This window comes from Somniosus microcephalus, unplaced genomic scaffold (genome assembly GCF_052327205.1).
Source record: "Somniosus microcephalus isolate GS21.2 unplaced genomic scaffold, FLI_Smic_1.0 unresolved_chr3, whole genome shotgun sequence".
In the NCBI taxonomy this organism is placed as follows: Eukaryota; Metazoa; Chordata; class Chondrichthyes; order Squaliformes; family Somniosidae; genus Somniosus; species Somniosus microcephalus.
In genome coordinates this window covers 56,804,659-56,829,728 of record NW_028225181.1, presented here as the reverse complement: position 1 = coordinate 56,829,728, position 25,070 = coordinate 56,804,659, and the positions used below count along the sequence as shown (strand labels likewise).

General features: G+C 52.1%; 1 non-coding gene across 1 annotated transcript; it reads right to left on the bottom strand.

Moving 5' to 3' along the window:
* Positions 1–24,492: 24,492 nt before the first annotated feature.
* Positions 24,493–24,574, bottom strand: trnal-uag (transfer RNA leucine (anticodon UAG)). The gene has a single exon. It is a non-coding gene; the product is annotated as a tRNA-Leu (tRNA).
* Between the last annotated feature and the right edge of the window lie 496 nt (positions 24,575–25,070).

Below are 25,070 nucleotides of genomic sequence, written 5' to 3'. Positions count from 1 at the left end.
CCAATGAGAGCTCCTCCCCCAGGCTGTCCCAATGAGAGCTCCTCCCTCAGTCAGTCCAAAGAGAGTTCCTACGTCAGTAAGTCCAATGAGAGCTCCCCCCTCAGTCATTCCATGAGAGCTCCTCCCTCAGTCAGTCAATTAGAGCTCCTCCCTCAATCAGTCCAATTATTGTTCCTCCCTCAGTCAGTCCAATTAGTGCTCCTCCCTCAGTCAGTCCAATGAGAGCTCCTCCCTCAGTCAGTCCAAGGAGAGGTCCTCCCCCAGTCATTCCTACTGAGAGCTCCTCCCTCAGTTAGTCCAAATGAGAGCTCCTCCCTCAATCAGTCCAATGAGAGCTCCTCCCTCAGTCAGTCCAATGAGAGCTCCTCCCTCAGTCAGTCCAATGAGAGCTCCTCCCTCAGTCAGTCCCAATGAGAGCTCCTCCCTCAGTCAGTCCAGTGAGAGCTCCTCCCTCTGTCAGTAGAATTAGAGCTGCTCCCCAAGTCAGTCCAATGAGAGCTCCTCTCTCAGTCAGCCCCAATTAGAGCTCCTCCCTCAGTCAGCCCAATGAGAGCTCCTCCCTCAGTCAGTAAAAGGAGAGCTCCTCCCCCAGTCATTCCTAATTTGAGCTCCTCCCTCAGTCAGTCCAATTAGAGCTCCTCCCTCAGTCAGTCCAATGAGAGCTCCTCCCTCAGTCAGTCCAATGAGAGCTCCTCCCTCAGTCAGTTCAATGAGAGCCCCTCCCTCAGTCAGTCCCAAAGAGAGCTCCTCCCTCAGTCAGTCGAATGAGAGCTCCTCCCTCAGTCAGTCCAATGAGAGCTCCTCCCTCAGTCAGTCCCAATGAGATCTCCTCCCCAAGTCAGTCCCAATGAGAGCTCTTCCCCCAGTCAGTCCAATGAGAGCTCCTCCCTCAGTCAGTCCAATGAGAGCTCCTCCCTCAGTCAGTCCCAATGAGAGCTCCTCCCTCAGTCAGTCCAATGAGAGCTCCTCCCTCAGTCAGTCCAATGAGAGCTCCTCCCTCAGTCAGTCCCAATGAGAGCTCCTCTCTCAGTCAGTCCAATGAGAGCTCCTGCCTCAGTCAGTTCAATGAGAGCTCCTCCCTCTGTCAGTCGAATGAGAGCTCCTCCCTCAGTCAGTCCAATGAGAGCTCCTGCCTCAGTCAGTTCAGTGAGAGCTCCTCCCTCTGTCAGTCCAATGAGAGCTCCTCCCTCAGTCAGTCCAATGACAGCTCCTCCCCGAGTCAGTCCCAATGAGATCTCCTCCCTCAGTCAGTCCAATGAGAGCTCCTCCCTCAGTCAGTCCAATGAGAGCACCTCCCTCAGCCAGTCCCAATGAGAGCTCCTCCCTCAGTCAGTCCAATGAGAGCTCCTCCCTCAGTCAGTCCAATGAGAGCTCCTCCTCCAGTCATTCCAATGAGAGCTCCTCCCTCAGTCAGTCCAATGTCAGCTTTTCCCTCAGTCAGTCCAATGAGAGCTCCTCCCTCAGTCAGTCCAATGAGAGCTCCTCCCCCTGTCAGTCAAATGAGAGCTCCTCCCTCAGTCAGTCAAATGAGAGCTCCTCCCTCAGTCAGTCAAATGAGAGCTCCTCCCTCAGTCAGTCCAATGAGAGCTCCTCCCTCAGTCAGTCCAATGAGAGCTCCTCCCCCAGTCAGTCCAATGAGAGCTCCTCCCTCAGTCAGTCCAATGAAAGCTCCTCCCCATTCAGTCCAATGTGAGCTCCTTCCCCAGACAGACCGAATGAGAGCTCCTTTCATCAGTGACTCCCAATGAGAGCTCCTACCCCAGTCAGTCCAATGAGAGCTCCTCTCTCAGACGGTCCCAATTAGAGCTCCTCCCTCAGTCAGCCCAATGAGAGCTCCTCCCCCAGGCTGTCCCAATGCGAGCTCCTCCCTCAGTCAGTCCAATTAGTGCTCCTCCCTCAGTCAGTCCAATGAGAGCTCCTCCCCAGTCAGTCCAATTAGTGCTCCTCCCTCAGTCAGTCCAATGAGAGCTCCTCCCTCAGTCAGTGCAAGGAGAGTTCCTCCCCCAGTCATTCCTAATGAGAGCTCCTCCCTCAGTTAGTCCCAATGAGAGCTCCTCCCTCAATCAGTCCAATGAGAGCTCCTCCCTCAGTCAGTCCACTAAGAGCTCCTCCTTCAGTCAGTCCAATGAGAGCTCCTCCCTCAGTCAGTCCCAATGAGAGCTCCTCCCTCAGTCAGTCAAATGAGAGCTCCTCCCTCAGTCAGTCCAATGAGAGCTCCTCCCTCAGTCAGTCCCAATGGGAGCTCCTCCCCAAGTCAGTCAAATGAGAGCTCTTCCCCCAGTCAGTCAAATGAGAGCTCCAGCCTCAATCAGTCAAATGAGAGCTCTTCCCCCAGTCAGTCCAATGAGAGTTCCTCCCTCAGTCAGTCCAATGAGAGCTCCTCCCTCAGTCAGTCCCAATGAGAGCTCCACCCTCAGTCAGTCGAATGAGAGCTCCTCCCTCAGTCAGTCGAATGTGAGCTCCTCCCTCAGTCAGTCTCAATGAGAGCTCCTCCCTCAGTCAGTCCAATGACAGCCCCTCCCTCAGGCAGTCCAATGAGAGCTCCTCCCCAAGTCAGTCCCAATGAGATCTCCTCCCTCAGTCAGTCCCAATGAGAGCTCATCCTACAGTCAGCCCAATGAGAGCCCCTCCCTCAGTCAGTCAAATGAGAGCTCCTCCCTCAGTCAGTCCAATGAGAGCTCCTCCCTCAGTCAGTCCCAATGGGAGCTCCTCCCCAAGTCAGTCCAATGAGAGCTCTTCCCCCAGTCAGTCAAATGAGAGCTCCAGCCTCAGTCAGTCAAATGAGAGCTCTTCCCCCAGTCAGTCCAATGAGAGTTCCTCCCTCAGTCAGTCCAATGAGAGCTCCTCCCTCAGTCAGTCCCAATGAGAGCTCCACCCTCAGTCAGTCGAATGAGAGCTCCTCCCTCAGTCAGTCGAATGTGAGCTCCTCCCTCAGTCAGTCTCAAAGAGAGCTCCTCCCTCAGTCAGTCCAATGACAGCCCCTCCCTCAGTCAGTCCAATGAGAGCTCCTCCCCAAGTCAGTCCCAATGAGATCTCCTCCCTCAGTCAGTCCCAATGAGAGCTCATCCTACAGTCAGACCAATGAGAGCCCCTCCCTCAGTCAGTCCCAATGAGATCTCCTACCTCAGTAAGTCCAATGAGAGCTCCTCCCCCGGTCAGTCCAAATGAGATCTCCTCCCTCAGTCAGTCCAAAGAGAGCTCCTCCCTCAGTCAGTCCAATGAGAGCTCCTCCCTCAGTCAGTCCCAATGAGAGCTCCTCCCTCAGTCATTCCAATGAGAGCTCCTCCTCCAGTCATTCCAATGAGAGCTCCTCCCTCAGTCAGTCCAATGAGAGCTTCTCCCTCAGACAGTCCAATGAGAGCTCCTCCCTCAGTCAGTCCAACGAGAGCTCCTCCCCCTGTCAGTTCCAATGAAGCTCCTCCCTCAGTCAGTCCAATGAGAGCTCCTCCCTCAGTCAGTCCAATGAGAGCTCCTCCCCCAGTCAGTCCCCATGGGATCTCCTCCCTCAGTCAGTCCCAATGAGATCTCCTCCCTCAATCAGTCCAAAGAGAGCTCCTCCCTCAGTCAGTCCAATGAGAGCTCCTCCCTCAGTCAGTCCAATGAGAGCTGCTCCCTCAGTCAGTCCCAATGAGATCTCCTCCCTCAGTCAGTCCCAATGAGATCTCCTCCCTCAGTCAGTCCAATGAGATCTCCTCCCTCAGTCAGTCGAATGAGAGCTCCTCCCTCAGTCAGTCCAATGAGAGCTCCTCCCTCAGTCAGTCCCAATGAGAGCTCCTCCATCAGTCAGTCCAATGAGAGCTGCTCCCTCAGTCAGTCCAATGAGAGCTCCTCCCCCTGTCAGTTCCAATGAAGCTCCTCCCTCAGTCAGTCCAATGAGAGCTCCTCCCTCAGTCAGTCCAATGAGAGCTCCTCCCCCACAGTCCAATGAGAGCTCCTCCTCCAGTCAGTCCAATGAGAGCTCCTCCCCCAGTCAGTCCAATGAGAGCTCCTCCCTCAGTAAGTCCAATGAGAGCTCCTCCCCATTCAGTCCAATGTGAGCTCCTTCCCCAGACAGACCGAATGAGAGCTCCTTCCATCAGTGAGTCCCAATGAGAGCTCCTACCCCAGTCAGGCCAATGAGAACTCCTCTATCAGTCAGTCCCAATTAGAGCTCCTCCCTCAGTCAGCCCAATGAGAGCTCCTCCCTCAGTCAGTCCCAATGAGAGCTCCTCCCCCAGGCTGTCCCAATGAGAGCTCCTCCCGCACTCAGTCCAAAGAGAGCTCCTCCCTCAGTCAGTCCAAAGAGAGCTCCTCCCTCAGTTAGTCCCAATGAGAGCTCCTCCCTCAATCAGACCAATGAGAGCTCCTCCCTCAGTAAGTCCAATGAGAGCTCCCACCTCAGTCATTCCATGACAGCTCCTCCCTCAGTCAGTCCAATTAGTGCTCCTCCCTCAGTCAGTCCAATGAGAGCTCCTCCCACAGTCAGTCCAAGGAGAGCTCCTCCCTCAGTCAGTCCGAATGAGAGCTCCTCCCTCAGTCAGTCCAATGAGAGCTCCTCCATCAGTCAGTCCAATGAGAGCTCCTCCCTCAGTCAGTCCGAATGAGAGCTCCTCCCTCAGTCAGTCCAATGAGAGCTCCTCCATCAGTCAGTCCAATGAGAGCTCCTCCCTCAGTCAGTCCCAATTGGAGCTGCTCCCCAAGTCAGTCCAATGAGAGCTCCTCCCCCAGTCAGTCCAATGAGAGCTCCTCCCTCAGTCAGTCCAATGGGAGCTCCTCCCTCAGTCAGTCCAATGAGAGCTCCTCCCTCAGTCAGTCCCAATGAGAGCTCTTGCCCCAGTCAGTCCAATGAGAGCTCCTGCCTCAGTCAGTTCAATGAGAGCTCCTCCCTCTGTCAGTCCAATGAGAGCTCCTCCCTCAGTCAGTCCAATGAGAGCTCCTCCCTCAGCCAGTCCAATGAGAGCTCCTCCTTCTGTCAGTCCAATGAGGGCTCCTCCCTCAGTCAGTCCAATGAGAGCTCCTCCCTCAGTCAGTCCAATGAGAGCTCCTGCCTCAGTCAATCCATTGAGAGCTCCTCCCTCAATCAGTCCAATGAGAGCTCCTCCCTCTCTCAGCCCAATGAGAGCTCCTCCCTCAGTCAGTCCCAATGAGACTTCCTCCCTCAATCAGTCCAGTGAGAGCTCCTCCCTTAGCCAGTCCAATGATAGCTCCTCCCCAAGTCAGTCCCAGTGAGATCTCCTCCCTCAGTCAGTCCCAATGAGAGCTCATCCTACAGTCAGCCCAATGAGAGCTCCTCACTCAGTCAGTCCAATGAGAGCTCCTCCCTCAGTCAGTCCCAATGAGAGCTCCTCCATCAGTCAGTCAAATGAGAGCTCCTCCTCCAGTCATTCCAGTGAGAGCTCCTCCCCCTGTCAGTTCCAATGAAACTCCTCATTCAGTCAGTCCAATGAGAGCTCCTCCCTCAGTCAGTCCAATGAGAGCTCTTCCCCCATTCAGTCCCAATGAGATCTCCTCCCTCAGTCAGTCCCAATGAGATCTCCTCCCTCAGCAAGTCTAAAGAGAGCTCCTCCCGCCGTCAGCCCAATGAGAGCTCCTCCCTCAGTCAGTCCAATGAGAGCTCCTCCCTCAGTCAGTCCCAATGAGATCTCCTCCCTCAGTCAGTCCCAATGAGATCTCCTCCCTCAGTCAGTCCAAAGAGAGCTCCTCCCTCAGTCAGTCCAATGAGAGCTCCTCCCTCAGTCAGTCCAATGAGAGCTCCTCGCTCAGTCAGTCCAATGAGAGCTCCTCCCTCAGTCTGTCCAATGAGAGCTCCTCCCTCATTCAGTCCAATGAGAGCTCCTCCTCAGTCAGTCCAATGACAGTTCCTCCCCCAGTCAGTCCAATGAGAGCTCCTCCCCCAGTCAGTCCAATGAGAGCTCCTCCCCCAGCCAGTCCAATGAGAGCTCCTCCCTCAGTCAGTCCCATGAGAGCTCCTCCCCATTCAGTCCAATGTGAGCTCCTTCTCCAGATCGACCGAATGAGAGCTCCTTCCATCAGTGAGTCCCAGTGAGAGCCACTCCACCAGTCAGTCCAATGAGAGCTCCTCTCTCAGTCAGTCCCAATTAGAGCTCCTCCCTCAGTCAGCCCAATGAGAGCTCCTCCCTCAGTCAGTCCAATTAGAGCTCCTCCCCCAGTCAGTTCCAATGAAAGCTCCTCCATCAGTGACTCCCAATGAGAGCTCCTACCACAGTCAGTCCCAATGAGAGCTCCTCCCCCAGGCTGTCCCAATGAGAGCTCCTCCCTCAGTCAGTCCAAAGAGAGTTCCTACGTCAGTAAGTCCAATGAGAGCTCCCCCCTCAGTCATTCCATGAGAGCTCCTCCCTCAGTCAGTCCAATTAGTGCTCCTCCCTCAGTCAGTCCAATGAGAGCTCCTCCCTCAGTCAGTCCAAGGAGAGGTCCTCCCCCAGTCATTCCTACTGAGAGCTCCTCCCTCAGTTAGTCCAAATGAGAGCTCCTCCCTCAATCAGTCCAATGAGAGCTCCTCCCTCAGTCAGTCCAATGAGAGCTCCTCCCTCAGTCAGTCCAATGAGAGCTCCTCCCTCAGTCAGTCCCAATGAGAGCTCCTCCCTCAGTCAGTCCAGTGAGAGCTCCTCCCTCTGTCAGTAGAATTAGAGCTGCTCCCCCAGTCAGCCCCAATTAGAGCTCCTCCCTTAGTCAGCCCAATGAGAGCTCCTCCCTCAGTCAGTAAAAGGAGAGCTCCTCCCCCAGTCATTCCTAATTTGAGCTCCTCCCTCAGTCAGTCCAATTAGAGCTCCTCCCTCAGTCAGTCCAATGAGAGCTCCTCCCTCAGTCAGTCCAATGAGAGCTCCTCCCTCAGTCAGTTCAATGAGAGCCCCTCCCTCAGTCAGTCCCAAAGAGAGCTCCTCCCTCAGTCAGTCGAATGAGAGCTCCTCCCTCAGTCAGTCCAATGAGAGCTCCTCCCTCAGTCAGTCCCAAAGAGATCTCCTCCCCAAGTCAGTCCCAATGAGAGCTCTTCCCCCAGTCAGTCCAATGAGAGCTCCTCCCTCAGTCAGTCCAATGAGAGCTCCTCCCTCAGTCAGTCCCAATGAGAGCTCCTCCCTCAGTCAGTCCAATGAGAGCTCCTCCCTCAGTCAGTCCAATGAGAGCTCCTCCCTCAGTCAGTCCCAATGAGAGCTCCTCTCTCAGTCAGTCCAATGAGAGCTCCTGCCTCAGTCAGTTTAATGAGAGCTCCTCCCTCTGTCAGTCGAATGAGAGCTCCTCCCTCAGTCAGTCCAATGAGAGCTCCTGCCTCAGTCAGTTCAGTGAGAGCTCCTCCCTCTGTCAGTCCAATGAGAGCTCCTCCCTCAGTCAGTCCAATGAGAGCTCGTCCCTCAGTCAGTCCAATGAGATCTCGTGCCTCAGTCAGTCCAATGAGAGCTCCTCCCTCAGTCAGTCCAATGAGAGCTCCTCCCTCTGTCAGTCCAATGAGAGCTCCTCCCTCAGTCAGTCCCAATGAGAGCTCCTCCCTCAGTCAGTCCCAATGAGAGCTCCTCCCTCAGTCAGTCCAATGACAGCTCCTCCCCGAGTCAGTCCCAATGAGATCTCCTCCCTCAGTCAGTCCAATGAGAGCTCCTCCCTCAGTCAGTCCAATGAGAGCACCTCCCTCAGCCAGTCCCAATGAGAGCTCCTCCCTCAGTCAGTCCAATGAGAGCTCCTCCCTCAGTCAGTCCAATGAGAGCTCCTCCTCCAGTCATTCCAATGAGAGCTCCTCCCTCAGTCAGTCCAATGTCAGCTTTTCCCTCAGTCAGTCCAATGAGAGCTCCTCCCTCAGTCAGTCCAATGAGAGCTCCTCCCCCTGTCAGTCAAATGAGAGCTCCTCCCTCAGTCAGTCCAATGAGAGCTCCTCCCTCAGTCAGTCAAATGAGAGCTCCTCCCTCAGTCAGTCCAATGAGAGCTCCTCCCTCAGTCAGTCCAATGAGAGCTCCTCCCCCAGTCAGTCCAATGAGAGCTCCTCCCTCATTCAGTCCAATGAGAGCTCCTCCCCATTCAGTCCAATGTGAGCTCCTTCCCCAGACAGACCGAATGAGAGCTCCTTTCATCAGTGACTCCCAATGAGAGCTCCTACCCCAGTCAGTCCAATGAGAGCTCCTCTCTCAGACGGTCCCAACTAGAGCTCCTCCCTCAGTCAGCCCAATGAGAGCTCCTCCCCCAGGCTGTCCCAATGAGAGCTCCTCCCTCAGTCAGTCCAATTAGTGCTCCTCCCTCAGTCAGTCCAATGAGAGCTCCTCCCCAGTCAGTCCAATTAGTGCTCCTCCCTCAGTCAGTCCAATGAGAGCTCCTCCCTCAGTCAGTGCAAGGAGAGTTCCTCCCCCAGTCATTCCTAATGAGAGCTCCTCCCTCAGTTAGTCCCAATGAGAGCTCCTCCCTCAATCAGTCCAATGAGAGCTCCTCCCTCAGTCAGTCCACTAAGAGCTCCTCCTTCAGTCAGTCCAATGAGAGCTCTTCCCCCAGTCAGTCAAATGAGAGCTCCAGCCTCAATCAGTCAAATGAGAGCTCTTCCCCCAGTCAGTCCAATGAGAGTTCCTCCCTCAGTCAGTCCAATGAGAGCTCCTCCCTCAGTCAGTCCCAATGAGAGCTCCACCCTCAGTCAGTCGAATGAGAGCTCCTCCCTCAGTCAGTCGAATGTGAGCTCCTCCCTCAGTCAGTCTCAATGAGAGCTCCTCCCTCAGTCAGTCCAATGACAGCCCCTCCCTCAGTCAGTCCAATGAGAGCTCCTCCCCAAGTCAGTCCCAATGAGATCTCCTCCCTCAGTCAGTCCCAATGAGAGCTCATCCTACAGTCAGCCCAATGAGAGCCCCTCCCTCAGTCAGTCAAATGAGAGCTCCTCCCTCAGTCAGTCCAATGAGAGCTCCTCCCTCAGTCAGTCCCAATGGGAGCTCCTCCCCAAGTCAGTCCAATGAGAGCTCTTCCCCCAGTCAGTCAAATGAGAGCTCCAGCCTCAGTCAGTCAAATGAGAGCTCTTCCCCCAGTCAGTCCAATGAGAGTTCCTCCCTCAGTCAGTCCAATGAGAGCTCCTCCCTCAGTCAGTCCCAATGAGAGCTCCACCCTCAGTCAGTCGAATGAGAGCTCCTCCCTCAGTCAGTCGAATGTGAGCTCCTCCCTCAGTCAGTCTCAAAGAGAGCTCCTCCCTCAGTCAGTCCAATGACAGCCCCTCCCTCAGTCAGTCCAATGAGAGCTCCTCCCCAAGTCAGTCCCAATGAGATCTCCTCCCTCAGTCAGTCCCAATGAGAGCTCATCCTACAGTCAGACCAATGAGAGCCCCTCCCTCAGTCAGTCCCAATGAGATCTCCTCCCTCAGTAAGTCCAATGAGAGCTCCTCCCCCGGTCAGTCCAAATGAGATCTCCTCCCTCAGTCAGTCCAATGAGAGCTCCTCCCTCAGTCAGTCCAATGAGAGCTCCTCCCTCAGTCAGTCCCAATGAGAGCTCCTCCCTCAGTCATTCCAATGAGAGCTCTTCCTCCAGTCATTCCAATGAGAGCTCCTCCCTCAGTCAGTCCAATGAGAGCTTCTCCCTCAGACAGTCCAATGAGAGCTCCTCCCTCAGTCAGTCCAACGAGAGCTCCTCCCCCTGTCAGTTCCAATGAAGCTCCTCCCTCAGTCAGTCCAATGAGAGCTCCTCCCTCAGTCAGTCCAATGAGAGCTCCTCCCCCAGTCAGTCCCCATGGGATCTCCTCCCTCAGTCAGTCCCAATGAGATCTCCTCCCTCAATCAGTCCAAAGAGAGCTCCTCCCTCAGTCAGTCCAATGAGAGCTCCTCCCTCAGTCAGTCCAATGAGAGCTGCTCCCTCAGTCAGTCCCAATGAGATCTCCTCCCTCAGTCAGTCCCAATGAGATCTCCTCCCTCAGTCAGTCCAATGAGATCTCCTCCCTCAGTCAGTCGAATGAGAGCTCCTCCCTCAGTCAGTCCAATGAGAGCTCCTCCCTCAGTCAGTCCCAATGAGAGCTCCTCCATCAGTCAGTCCAATGAGAGCTGCTCCCTCAGTCAGTCCAATGAGAGCTCCTCTCCAAGTCAGTCCCAATGAGAGCTCCTCCATCAGTCAGTCCAATGAGAGCTCCTCCCTCAGTCAGTCCAATGTGAGCTCCTCCCCCTGTCAGTTCCAATGAAGCTCCTCCCTCAGTCAGTCCAATGAGAGCTCCTCCCTCAGTCAGTCCAATGAGAGCTCCTCCCCCACAGTCCAATGAGAGCTCCTCCTCCAGTCAGTCCAATGAGAGCTCCTCCCCCAGTCAGTCCAATGAGAGCTCCTCCCTCAGTAAGTCCAATGAGAGCTCCTCCCCATTCAGTCCAATGTGAGCTCCTTCCCCAGACAGACCGAATGAGAGCTCCTTCCATCAGTGAGTCCCAATGAGAGCTCCTACCCCAGTCAGGCCAATGAGAGCTCCTCTATCAGTCAGTCCCAATTAGAGCTCCTCCCTCAGTCAGCCCAATGAGAGCTCCTCCCTCAGTCAGTCCCAATGAGAGCTCCTCCCCCAGGCTGTCCCAATGAGAGCTCCTCCCGCACTCAGTCCAAAGAGAGCTCCTCCCTCAGTCAGTCCAAAGAGAGCTCCTCCCTCAGTTAGTCCCAATGAGAGCTCCTCCCTCAATCAGACCAATGAGAGCTCCTCCCTCAGTAAGTCCAATGAGAGCTCCCCCCTCAGTCATTCCATGACAGCTCCTCCCTCAGTCAGTCCAATTAGTGCTCCTCCCTCAGTCAATCCAATTAGTGCTCCTCCCTCAGTCAGTCCAATGAGAGCTCCTCCCACAGTCAGTCCAAGGAGAGGTCCTCCCCCAGTCATTCCTAATGAGAGCTCCTCCCTCAGTTAGTCCAAAGAGAGCTCCTTCCTCAGTCAGTCCAATGAGAGCTCCTCCCTCAGTCAGTCCAATGAGAGCTCCTCCCTCAGTCAGTCCGAATGAGAGCTCCTCCCTCAGTCAGTCCAATGAGAGCTCCTCCATCAGTCAGTCCAATGAGAGCTCCTCCCTCAGTCAGTCCCAATTGGAGCTGCTGCCCAAGTCAGTCCAATGAGAGCTCCTCCCCCAGTCAGTCCAATGAGAGCTCCTCCCTCAGTCAGTCCAATGGGAGCTCCTCCCTCAGTCAGTCCAATGAGAGCTCCTCCCTCAGTCAGTCCCAATGAGAGCTCTTGCCCCAGTCAGTCCAATGAGAGCTCCTGCCTCAGTCAGTTCAATGAGAGCTCCTCCCTCTGTCAGTCCAATGAGAGCTCCTCCCTCAGTCAGTCCAATGAGAGCTCCTCCCTCAGCCAGTCCAATGAGAGCTCCTCCTTCTGTCAGTCCAATGAGGGCTCCTCCCTCAGTCAGTCCAATGAGAGCTCCTCCCTCAGTCAGTCCAATGAGAGCTCCTGCCTCAGTCAATCCAATGAGAGCTCCTCCCTCAGTCAGTCCAATGAGAGCTCCTCCCTCTCTCAGCCCAATGAGAGCTCCTCCCTCAGTCAGTCCCAATGAGACTTCCTCCCTCAATCAGTCCAGTGAGAGCTCCTCCCTTAGCCAGTCCAATGATAGCTCCTCCCCAAGTCAGTCCCAGTGAGATCTCCTCCCTCAGTCAGTCCCAATGAGAGCTCATCCTACAGTCAGCCCAATGAGAGCCCCTCCCTCAATCAGTCCCAATGAGAGCTCCTCCCTCAGTCAGTCCAGTGAGAGCTCCTCCCCCAGTCAGTCCCAATGAGATCTCCTCCCTCAGTCAGTCCAATGAGAGCTCCTCCCTCAGTCAGTCCAATGAGAGCTCCTCCCTCAGTCAGTCCCAATGAGAGCTCCTCCCTCAGTCAGTCCAATGAGAGCTCCTCCTCCAGTCATTCCAATGAGAGCTCCTCCCTCAGTCAGTCCAATGTGAGCTTCTCCCTCAGTCAGTCCAATGGGAGCTCCTCCCTCAGTCAGTCGAATGAGAGATCCTCCCCCTATCAGTTCCAATGAAGCTCCTCCCTCAGTCAGTCCAATGAGAGCTCCTGCCTCAGTCAGTCCAATGAGAGCTCCTCCCCCAGTTAGTCCCAATGAGATCTCCTCCCTCAGTCAGTCCAAGGAGAGCTCCTCCCTCAGTCAGTCCAACGAGAGCTCCTCCCTCAGTCAGTCCAATGAGAGCTCCTCCCCAGTCAGTCCCAATGAGATCTCCTCCCTCAGTCAGTCCAAAGAGAGCTCCTCCCTCAGTAAGTCCAATGAGAGCTCCTCCCTCAGTCAGTCCAATGAGAGCTCCTCCCTCAGTCAGTCCCAATGAGAGCTCCTCCCTCAGTCAGTACAATGAGAGCTCCTCCCTCTATCAGTCCCAATGAGATCTCCTCCCTCAGTCACTCCAATGAGAGCTCCTCCCCCAGTCAGTCCCAATGAGATCTCCTCCCTCAGTCACTCCAATGAGAGCTCCTCCCTCAGTCATTCCATGAGAGCTCCTCCCTTAGTCAGTCCAATGAGAGCTCCTCCCTCAGTCAGTCCAATGAGAGCTCCTCCCCCAGTCAGTCCCCATGGGATCTCCTCCCTCAGTCAGTCCCAATGAGATCTCCTCCCTCAATCAGTCCAAAGAGAGCTCCTCCCTCAGTCAGTCCAATGAGAGCTCCTCCCTCAGTCAGTCCAATGAGAGCTGCTCCCTCAGTCAGTCCCAATGAGATCTCCTCCCTCAGTCAGTCCCAATGAGATCTCCTCCCTCAGTCAGTCCAATGAGATCTCCTCCCTCAGTCAGTCGAATGAGAGCTCCTCCCTCAGTCAGTCCAATGAGAGCTCCTCCCTCAGTCAGTCCCAATGAGAGCTCCTCCATCAGTCAGTCCAATGAGAGCTGCTCCCTCAGTCAGTCCAATGAGAGCTCCTCTCCAAGTCAGTCCCAATGAGAGCTCCTCCATCAGTCAGTCCAATGAGAGCTCCTCCCTCAGTCAGTCCAATGTGAGCTCCTCCCCCTGTCAGTTCCAATGAAGCTCCTCCCTCAGTCAGTCCAATGAGAGCTCCTCCCTCAGTCAGTCCAATGAGAGCTCCTCCCCCACAGTCCAATGAGAGCTCCTCCTCCAGTCAGTCCAATGAGAGCTCCTCCCCCAGTCAGTCCAATGAGAGCTCCTCCCTCAGTAAGTCCAATGAGAGCTCCTCCCCATTCAGTCCAATGTGAGCTCCTTCCCCAGACAGACCGAATGAGAGCTCCTTCCATCAGTGAGTCCCAATGAGAGCTCCTACCCCAGTCAGGCCAATGAGAGCTCCTCTATCAGTCAGTCCCAATTAGAGCTCCTCCCTCAGTCAGCCCAATGAGAGCTCCTCCCTCAGTCAGTCCCAATGAGAGCTCCTCCCCCAGGCTGTCCCAATGAGAGCTCCTCCCGCACTCAGTCCAAAGAGAGCTCCTCCCTCAGTCAGTCCAAAGAGAGCTCCTCCCTCAGTTAGTCCCAATGAGAGCTCCTCCCTCAATCAGACCAATGAGAGCTCCTCCCTCAGTAAGTCCAATGAGAGCTCCCCCCTCAGTCATTCCATGACAGCTCCTCCCTCAGTCAGTCCAATTAGTGCTCCTCCCTCAGTCAATCCAATTAGTGCTCCTCCCTCAGTCAGTCCAACGAGAGCTCCTCCCACAGTCAGTCCAAGGAGAGGTCCTCCCCCAGTCATTCCTAATGAGAGCTCCTCCCTCAGTTAGTCCAAAGAGAGCTCCTCCCTCAGTCAGTCCAATGAGAGCTCCTCCCTCAGTCAGTCCAATGAGAGCTCCTCCCTCAGTCAGTCCGAATGAGAGCTCCTCCCTCAGTCAGTCCAATGAGAGCTCCTCCATCAGTCAGTCCAATGAGAGCTCCTCCCTCAGTCAGTCCCAATTGGAGCTGCTGCCCAAGTCAGTCCAATGAGAGCTCCTCCCCCAGTCAGTCCAATGAGAGCTCCTCCCTCAGTCAGTCCAATGGGAGCTCCTCCCTCAGTCAGTCCAATGAGAGCTCCTCCCTCAGTCAGTCCCAATGAGAGCTCTTGCCCCAGTCAGTCCAATGAGAGCTCCTGCCTCAGTCAGTTCAATGAGAGCTCCTCCCTCTGTCAGTCCAATGAGAGCTCCTCCCTCAGTCAGTCCAATGAGAGCTCCTCCCTCAGCCAGTCCAATGAGAGCTCCTCCTTCTGTCAGTCCAATGAGGGCTCCTCCCTCAGTCAGTCCAATGAGAGCTCCTCCCTCAGTCAGTCCAATGAGAGCTCCTGCCTCAGTCAATCCAATGAGAGCTCCTCCCTCAGTCAGTCCAATGAGAGCTCCTCCCTCTCTCAGCCCAATGAGAGCTCCTCCCTCAGTCAGTCCCAATGAGACTTCCTCCCTCAATCAGTCCAGTGAGAGCTCCTCCCTTAGCCAGTCCAATGATAGCTCCTCCCCAAGTCAGTCCCAGTGAGATCTCCTCCCTCAGTCAGTCCCAATGAGAGCTCATCCTACAGTCAGCCCAATGAGAGCCCCTCCCTCAATCAGTCCCAATGAGAGCTCCTCCCTCAGTCAGTCCAGTGAGAGCTCCTCCCCCAGTCAGTCCCAATGAGATCTCCTCCCTCAGTCAGTCCAATGAGAGCTCCTCCCTCAGTCAGTCCAATGAGAGCTCCTCCCTCAGTCAGTCCCAATGAGAGCTCCTCCCTCAGTCAGTCCAATGAGAGCTCCTCCTCTAGTCATTCCAATGAGAGCTCCTCCCTCAGTCAGTCCAATGTGAGCTTCTCCCTCAGTCAGTCCAATGGGAGCTCCTCCCTCAGTCAGTCCAATGAGAGATCCTCCCCCTATCAGTTCCAATGAAGCTCCTCCCTCAGTCAGTCCAATGAGAGCTCTGCCTCAGTCAGTCCAATGAGAGCTCCTCCCCCAGTTAGTCCCAATGAGATCTCCTCCCTCAGTCAGTCCAAGGAGAGCTCCTCCCTCAGTCAGTCCAACGAGAGCTCCTCCCTCAGTCAGTCCAATGAGAGCTCCTCCCCAGTCAGTCCCAATGAGATCTCCTCCCTCAGTCAGTCCAAAGAGAGCTCCTCCCTCAGTAAGTCCAATGAGAGCTCCTCCCTCAGTCAGTCCAATGAGAGCTCCTCCCTCAGTCAGTCCCATTGAGAGCTCCTCCCTCAGTCAGTACAATGAGAGCTCCTCCCTCTATCAGTCCCAATGAGATCTCCTCCCTCAGTCACTCCAATGAGAGCTCCTCCCCCAGTCAGTCCCAATGAGATCTCCTCCCTCAGTCACTCCAATGAGAGCTCCTCCCTCAGTCATTCCATGAGAGCTCCTCCCTTAGTCAGTCCAAAGAGAGCTCCTCCCTCAGTCAGTTCAATGAGAGCTCCTCCCCATTCAGTCCAATGAGAGCTCCTCCCTCAGACAGTCCAATGAGAGCTCCTCCCTCAGTGATCCCAATGGGAGCTCCTCCCTCAGTCAGACCAATGAGAGCTCCTCCCTCAGTGAGTCCCAAAGAGAGCTGCTCCCCAGTCAGTCCAGTGAGAGCTCCTCCCCGTCAGTCCCAATGAGAGCTCCTCCCCAGTCAGTCCCAATGAGAGCTCCTCCCTCTGTCAGTCCAATGAGAGCTCCTCCATCAGTCAGTCAAATGAGAGCTCTTCCCTTAGTCAGTCCAATGAGAGCTCCTCCCCAGTCAGTCCCAATGAGAGCTGCTCCCCAGTCAGTCCCAATGAGAGCTCCTCCCTCAGTCAGTCCAATGAGAGCTCCTCACACAGTCAGTCCAATGAGAGCTCCTCCCCCAGTTACTCCCAATGCGAGCTCCTCCCCCAGTCAGTCCCAATGAGAGCTCCTCCCCAGTCAGTCCCAATGAGAGCTCCTCCCCAGTCAGTCCCAATGAGAGCTCCTCCCTCTCAGTCCAATGAGAGCGCCTCCCTCAGTCAGTCCAGTGAGAGCTCTTCCCTCAGTCAGTCCCAATGAGAGCTCCTCCCTCAGTCAGTCCAATGAGAGCTCCTCCCCCGTCAGTCCCAATGAGAGCTCCTCCCTCTCAGTCCAATGAGAGCTCCTCCCCAGTCAGTCCAGTGAGAGCTCCTCCCTCAGTCAGTCCAATGAGAGCTCCTCCCTCAGTCAGTCCCAATGAGAGCTCCTCCCTCAGTCAGTCCAATGAGAGCGCCTCCCTCAGTCAGTCCCAATGAGAACTCCTCCCTCAGTCAGTCCAATGAGAGCTCCTCCCCAGTCAGTCCCAATGAGAGCTCCTCCCTCTCAGTCCAATGAAAGCTCCTCCCCAGTCAGTCCAATGAGAGCTCCTCCCTCAGTCAGTCCAATGGGAGCTCCTCCTCGTCAGTCCAATGAGATCTCCTCCCCAGTCAGTCCCAATGAGAGCTCCTCCCCATTCAGTGCAATGAGAGCTCCTCCCTCAGTCAGTCCCAAACAGAGCTCCTCCCCAGTCAGTCCCAATGAGAGCTCCGTCCCATTCAGTCCAATGAGAGCTCCTCCCCCAGCCAGTCCCAATGAGAGCTCCTCCCCATTCAGTCCAAAGTGAGCTCCTGCCCATTCAGTCCAATGAGTGCTCCTCCCCATTCAGTCCAATGAGTGCTCCTCCCCAGTCTGTCCCAATGAGAGCTCCTCCCCCAGTCAGTCCCAATGAGAGCTGCTCTCTCTGTCCCAGTCCCAGTGAGATCCAACCCCCCAGCCCAAGGACCCCGTGAGAGATGCTCGCCCAGTCCGAGTACAATTGAGAGCTGCTCAGCCAATCCAGGATCCAGTGAATTCTTCTCCTCCACTCTAGGACAATCTTCGCCTTGAAATCTTGATTCCACTAGTCCTGAAGCTGGGTTCAATATCGAACCCACATGCATGGCAACTCCTCTGGTAGAGGCCGTGAAGGGATGGAAGAAATCGAAGGGAAGCTTCTAAGCAGCGGTCGGCTGGTCTCTGGGCACCGGTGGTTATCTATTGAAATCGATGAAGGTGAGGGAGATTCTCAGAGAAACTGTGCCAGTTGAACACTGTGGTGCATCTACCAATGACTAGCCTCCCATATACAGAGTAAAGCTTCCTCTACACTGTCCCATCAAACTCTCCCAAGGCAGGTGCAGCACGTGTTAGATACAGAATAAGCTCCCTCTGCACTGCCCCATCAAACACTCCCAAGGCTGATACAGCAGGGGTTTGATACAGAGTAAGGTCCCTCTACACTGTCGCAACAAACACTTCGAATGCAGGTACAGCACGAAGTATGATAGAGAGTAATACTCCCTCTACACTGTGGAATGAAACACTCACAGGGAAGGTACAACATGGGTTAGTTTCAGAGTAAATCTCCCTTTACACTGTCCCATCAAACACTCCCAGGGCAGGTACAGCACAGCTTAGATACAGAGTAAAGCTCCCTCTACACTGTCCCATCAAACACTCCCAGGGCAGGTACAGCACAGGTTAGATACAAGAGTAAATATCCATCTACCCTGCCCCATCAAACGCTCCCAGCACAAGTACAGCACGGTTAGATACAGAGTAAAACTCCCTCTACACTGCCCCATCAAACACTCCCAGGGCAGGTAAAGCACGGGTTAGATACAGAGTAAAGCTGCATCTAAGATTTCGCATCAAACACTCCCAGCCCAATTACAGCACGGTGTTAGATTCAGATTAAATCTCACTCTAGACTGTACCATGAAACACTCCCAGTTCAGATACAGCACGGGTTAGAAACACAATAAAGCTCTCTCTTCAATGCCACATCAAACACGCCCAGTGCAGGTACAGCACCGCTTAGATATAGAGTGAAGCTCCCTCTTCATTGTCCCATCAAAAACTCCCAGGGCAGCATAGCACGGGTTAGATACAGAGTAAAGTTCCATCTACAGTGTCGCAGCAAACGCTCCGTGGGTAGGTAAAGCACAGATGACGTCAAACGTGTTGTAACAGCACAAGTCTGTAAAATCCCAGCGCTGCACTGCAACATAACGTTCTGCAATATCTGCAGCACTTTACTCTAACAGCACGGTTCTGTAATACCCTCAGCACTGTACTGTAAAATGACGGGTCTGTAATACCCTCAGCACTGTACTCTAACAGCACGTGTCTGTAATACCCCCAGCACTGTACTGTCACAGCACGGGTTTGGAAGAACCCCAGCAATGCACTGTGACAGCATGGGTATGTAATAACCCAGCACTCTACTGTAACAGCACGAGTCTGTAATACACGCAGAACTGTACCCTAACCTCACGGGTCTATAATAACCCCATCACTGTGCTGTAACAGCATGGGACTGTAATATTTCCCTGCGCTGTGCTGTACCGAGAGACCAGTGCAGTCTGTACCGCACTGTCCTGTAACCTTGCATTTAAAAGCGCTATATAAAGGGCAGCACGGTGGCATAGTGGTTAGCACTCTCGCCTCACAGCACCAAGGACCCGGGTTCAAATCTGGACCTCGGGTGTCTGTCTGTGTGGAATTTGCACATTCTCCCCGTGTTTGCGTGGGTTTCCTCCGGGTGCTCCGGTTTCCTCCCACTAGTCCAAAGATGTGCGGGTTAGGTTGATTGGCTATGATAAATTGATCCTTAGTGTTAGGGGGATTAAATACGTGGGGTTACAGGGATAGGGTGGGATATGTGTTGGTGTAGGGGTTACAGGGATCGGGTGGGATATGTGTCGGTGCAGGCTCGATGGGCTGAAATGGCTTCTATCTGCATTGTGGGGTTTCTGTGATTCTGTGAAATGCAAGTTGTTGTTGTCAAGAGCATCAGAACAGGGGCAGTCCATTCAGCCACTTGAACCTGTTCCACCATTCAATTAGATCATGGCTAATCTGTATCTTAACTCCATCGACCACGCCCTGGCTCCATAACCTTAAAACCTTTGCCCAACTAACATCTATCAATCCCCATTTAGAAATGTTCAATTGATCCCCAGCCTCAAAAGATTTTTGGTGGAGAGAGTTCCAGATTTCCACTGCCCTTTCTGTGAAGAAGTGCTTCTTAACATCGCCTCTGAAAAGCTTAGATTTGAAGGTCATGGCCCCTTGTTCTGGACCAACATCAGAGCAATCAGTTTCTCTCCATCTACCATATCAAATATTCAATCGCCTTAAACACCTGGGGTGTGCCAAACTGTGATGGTGATATCAATCGAATGCAACAGGACATAGAAAAGGCTAGCAGAATGGATAGACAAGTGGCAGATGGAATTTAATAGAGAGAAGTGTGAGGTAATCCATTTTAGCAGAAGAATCAGGGAGAGGCAATACACACTTAATGGCACAGCTTCAAAGATACTGCAATGAGAGAGGGGGCTGGAAGTTAATGTGCATAGGTCCCTGAAGGTGGCAGGACATATTAATAGAGTGGTTAACAAAGCAAATGGGATCTTGGGCTTCATAATAGCGGTATTCAGTACAAAAGTAGAGAAGTTATGCTGAACCTTAATAAAGCGCTGGGCAGGCCACAACTGGAGTGTTGCTTCCAGTTCTTGTCACCACAATTTAGGAAGGCTGTGAAGGCCCTTGAGAGATTTACCAGAATGGTTCCGGAGATGGGGGATTATAGCTAAAAGGACAGGTTGGAGAAGCTGAATTTGTTTTCATTAGAGCAAAAGAGGTTGAGGGGTGATTTGATAGATGTGGTCAAGATTATAACGGGTATGAATAGGCTAGACGGAGAAAGGTCGTTCCGACTAGTTGATTGTCCAAGGGTTAGAGGACACAGATTTAAGGTTTTGGCCAAGAGATACAGGGCGAATGTGAGGAAAAACATTTTTACACAGCGAGTGGTGATGACCTGGAATTCGCAGCCGACAGAAGTGGTGGAAGCAGAGACACTCAATGTTTTGATGGGGAGACTGGACAGGCACTTGAGGGAAATAAACTTGCAGGGCTACGGGGATAGAGCAGGTGAAAGGGACTGACTGGATTGCTCCACAGAGAGCCGGCACGATCTCGATGGGCCGAAAGGACTTCTTAAGTGCCGTTATGCCTCTATGACTCTATGACTTCAATCAGATCAGCCCTTGATGTACTGTATTCGAGGGAATACAAGCCAAGTCTATGCAACGTGTCCTCATAAATTGCATATATTTACAAGCATGGTACCAGGGATGAGAGACTTTAGTTATGTGGACAGACTAGAGAAGCAGAGGTTGTTCTCCTTAGAGCAGAGAAGCTTGAAAGGCGATTTGATAGAGGTGTTCAAAATCATGATAGGTCTAGACAGAGTAGATAGAGAGAAATTGTTCCTAAAGCAGACGGGTCGAGAACCAGAGGACACAGATTTAAGGTGATTGGCAAATGAACCAAAGGTGACATGAGGAATGTGGTGTATGTGCCTTTAAGAGCAATTGTGGTGTATGTGCCTTTAAGAGCCCCAGGTGTGCGGAATGCCGGTAATTGCCACTTGGGCTATATAAGCCTGTGTATTGTGTATATCTTTTAGAACCCCCCCCAGACTTGCTTAGTAAATACCTATGAACCAACTCCTGTCTTCAGTGTCTTTATCTACACACGGACACTACAGTGGCGACGAAGTGGAAACGGACTTACCTGCAATTCGGCAGCACCTCAAGAACATCGATTCCTCCAGTGTCCAGAAGACTCAAGGAAGTAATATAAACTGTGGTTTCACCAGCTGGCCAAGCTGGTGGCAGGTACTGCGCTAATCCTTCCTGGGCATCAGGCTGGGGCTCCAGCGGCGGGCTCTACAGCTGAGACAGGCAGCAAAATCGGAGGCAAGCAATAACGGACTGGGAGGGTGCACTCGGGAGACAGCCGGCGCGGCAAGCAGGTCAGCGTTTAGACCTCCGTTGGGAACGAGTCTCCGACAGTGAATAAACGGAAACCACAGTAAAACAGCATTGTTATCGGTAGCAGCGGCGGGAAAGCGCAGGAAGCGCCATATCGTTGCTACAGAGAGAAAAAAAAAGCGCGGGAAGAAAAAAAAATGCCTAAGTCTGGCAATATTGATGCTTTTGATAACGAAACAGAGCCTAACTTTGGCAATATTGATGTTTTTGATAACAAGATAGAGGATTGGACCACATATGTAGAAAGAGTGGAGGTGTTTTGCACCGCAAATGGAATAGAAGATGAAAAAAAAGCTTCAGTGCTTCTGGATCTAATGGGCGCAGAAACATACAAGCTGTTACGCAACTTAATCACTCCAGCCGAACCGATGGACAAGAATTTTGAGGAGATTGTTGATACCCTACACTGCCAATTCGAGGCAGGACTGGCAGATTCTCTGCAAGACAAATTCATCTGCGATCCCCTAAGTGTAGAAACACAAAAAAAGGCATCTTCTGGAAAAGATTTAACACTGGACAAGGCTTTCAGTGCAATAGGAGCGGCAAAGATACAGCAAAGGCCACAGGACTTCGGCACCCATGAAATGACACGGGGTTTCGAGAGATGTTATCGCTGCGGCAGATCCAACCATGACCAGGGGGATTGCTGGTTCAAAGAAAAAGCATGCAGGCAATGCGGAAAGATGGGACACATTCCACGTGTATGCCGATCTGAAAATAAAAAATCCACTAACGGGAAAATAATCAATAAGGAAAAGCACAGAAAGGTACAAATGATGACGGACAGTAGCTCCAAAGACCAGAAGAGCGATAGCGACTCCGGGAACAAGAGACTAAGCTCTCTCAAATTACATAATGTAATTGCCAATGAAGATTACCAGACCATTTGGGTTACCCTCATAATAGCAGGGTCCTCAGTTAAAATGGAGCTAGATACAGGATCAGCTCTAACCGTAATAAATCGACGAGATTACGAGAGGCTATTTTCGCATATACCTCTAAACGACACATCCATTATCTTAAAAACATATATGGGGCAGAAAGTATACCCCAAAGGAAAAATAAAAGTGCCTGTGGTATACAACGGCAAAGAAATACAAAAGTTGTATTTATACATTCTACAAGATGGTGGTCCACCGTTGTTGGGACGTGAATGGATAAGGAAGATACATTTAGACTGGCACTCCATTCAGGCACTGACGGTGACCAGTAAGGAAAAAAACAATGATGACATCATACCTGAACGATTAAAAGACATCTTGGCCAACGCCAAAGAAGTGTTTCAAGAGAAACTAGGAACTTTGAAAGGCATCACCGCCTCAATAAAAGTGGAAGATGCAGCAATTCCCAAATTTTTTAAGGCAAGACCGGTGCCATACGCAATACGTCCGGCAGTCGAGGCAGAGCTGGAGAATTTGGAAAAGGCAGGCATATTATCCAAAATAGATTGGAGCGAATGGGCAACACCCATCGTTCCAGTCATGAAAAAAGCATTGAAAAATAACTCTGAGGAACAGAGAAAAATTCGCATCTGTGGGGACTTTAAGGTGACTGTAAACCCGGTCCTTCACACGGTACAGTATCCTCTTCTGAGGATAGAAGATTTTTTCGCCTCACTATCCGGAGGAAAACGTTTCACAAAAATTGACTTGGCACAGGCATATCTACAGATGGAGGTTGAGGAGACCTCTAAAAAGTATCTCACAATAAACACACACAAAGGCCTGTACCAGTACAATCGATTGGTTTTCGGAGTAGCATCAGCTCCAGCTATCTGGCAAAGAGCTATGGAGCAAGTCCTGCAAGGGATTCCGGGGACTCAGTGTTACCGAGACGACATCCTTATAACAGGAGAAAACGGCAACGAGCACCTTGCCAATTTGGAGCAGGTGCTCACTAGGCTGAAAGAACGGGGCCTACGAGCAAATCGCCCCAAGTGCGAATTTTTCCAAAATCAGATATCATATTGTGGCCACCTAATTAATAAGGAAGGGTTGCATAAGTTACCTGAAAAAATTGAAGCAGTTATAAAAGCCCCAGCACCTGAAAATGTTTCACAATTGAGGTCATTCCTGGGATTAATAAATTACTATCATAAATTTTTACCGAACTTATCAATGGGACGGACACAAGATGAGACACAAAAAACCGGCAAGGGACATTCTGGCCACACAAAGGGAGGGACAGAGAACGACACTGTGGATACTTAAGAGAGAGAGAGAGAGACAGACAGACAGACCGAATAACACGAGGCAGAGACAGAGACTGAGGGAAAACCGAGAATGCGAGAGAAACCGAGAGGGAGGTAGACTGCCAGGGAAACGGAGACTGAGATGAAGAGAGAGACTTGCATGAAGGTGCGTTCTGCTGTGTAAAGAAATTCCCTGTCGTGTAAAAATGCTCCCTGTTATTTAAAATTGTTCCCTCTTGTGTAAAGATGGTCGCTGTTGTGTACAGATTATCCCTGTTGTTTAGAGATTTTGTGTCCTTTGTAAAGATGTCCGCTATTGAGTAATGTGTTTCCTGTTGTGTAAAGGTTCTCTGTGTTGTGTAACGGTGTTCCGTTTTGTGTGATGGTATTCCCTTTTGTGTAAAGGCCAAGAGCACCATCTGGTGCTGGCGACGCGGCGCTGCAGGATGCGTTGAGAGAAAGGGGAGGGCCAAGGCTGCTGCAAGATTGCAGCATTTGCAGCTTATGTTGGTGCGAATAAAGTGTTTTGAAAGTTGAGTTGCAGTTTCTAGTGTTTGTTGCAAGAAGGAAGTTGCTGTAAGAAAAGCATAAAGTGTGATAAAGAAACCTGACGCGTTGAGCCTGAAATTTATCGTAACTATAAGAGGAGAGAACAATAGGAAAATTTGCCCTCCTAATCGCATCTTCCTCAGGCTGATGGTATGAAAAACACATCTGACTCTCATCCTGAAGTCAGAGTCCAGATCCCCTCCCCCACCCTTTTCTTTTGCAGAATGCATCTTCTCTTAACCATGTCTTAATATAACTTTCGCTGTCTGGATAGGTTAGATTGAAAAAAAGATACTCGTGTTCAATTAATCGGATTGCAGCACAGGAGCAGATGGGAGGTGCTGTTCAACCGGCAAGTTTGGAAGGGCGAACGGGGAAACGACGGAGAGATGGTGGGTGCGAGAGTGACAGCAATGGGGGAGCACGGTCGATAGATTGCAAGAAATGGGAGAAAGAAAAATGTAAAAGTGATGTATATCTGAATAAGTGAGAGGCAGCAGGTGTGGAGACGAGTGAGTGAACGGCCTGAATTCAGTTGGTTGGGTGACGGTGTTTGTAGTGTTCGGTGCGCGGCTCAGGCCAATGTACGGACCAGAGGAAACTCTGCGAATCAGATCTGTCTGTCAATAGCAACTGAATGAAAAGGTGACACAAAACAGGCTGGGGTTGTTTTCCTTGGAGCAAAGAAGGCTGAGGGGGGACCTGATTGAGGTGTACAAAATGATGAGGGGCATAGATCGGGTAGATAAAGAGGAACTTTTCCCCTTAGTAGGGGGGTCAATAACAAGGGGGCATAGATTCAGGGTAAGGGGCAGGAGATTTGAGGAGGAAATTTTTCACCCAGAGGGTGGTTGGAATCTGGAACTCACTGCCTGAAAGTGTGGTAGAGGCAGGAACCCTCACAACATTCAAGAAGCATTTGGATGAGCACTTGAAATGCCATTGCATACAAGGCTATGGACCAAATGCTGGAAAATGGGATTAGACAGGACAGGGGTGGATGGGCGGCGCGGACACGATGGGCCGAAGGGCCTCTTTCTGTGCTGTAAAACTCTATGACTCTATGAAAACCGGCATCCCTGCACGGTTTACTGCTGTTGCTGAAGCGACGAAATTTAGGAATGTCGCAATATCTGGCAGTGGTGGGATTCGAACCCACGCCCCCGAAGAGACTGGAGCCTAAATCCAGCGCCTTAGACCGCTCGGCCACACTACCACATCACTGCGTTACTGAATCTGAAACTAGTACCTGGTGATTGAAATGTGGCTTGGTCTTGTAAATAGCAGGGGAAACAAAAGGAACTTAAATTCGTGGACGGCAAACTCACTTCTGAAGCAACCCACTAGATCAGAAGAACCTACGTGTTCACACGGCAACACTAATAAATAGATGTTTGCTGGAACACACCCATTGTAAATTTCATTCATAATTTATCCCTGTTGTGTATTGCGAGCAGGAAGTTGGTGTAAGTAAAGTGTGATAAAAATAAGTGCGTTTGATTGTGGCTAGCAACAGAGGAATTTATTGCTGGTGTAAATAAAAATGCAACTAGCAGAGGATGGTTTCGATCCATCGACCTCTGGGTTATGGGCCCAGCACGCTTCCGCTGCGCCACTCTGCTCCTGTGGGATCTCGGCTGGCGCTCAGGTTCCGATGCTCCACAGTGCTGTGTGTTAGCGAGACAAATTTCAGCATCCAGGCTGTGTTGATA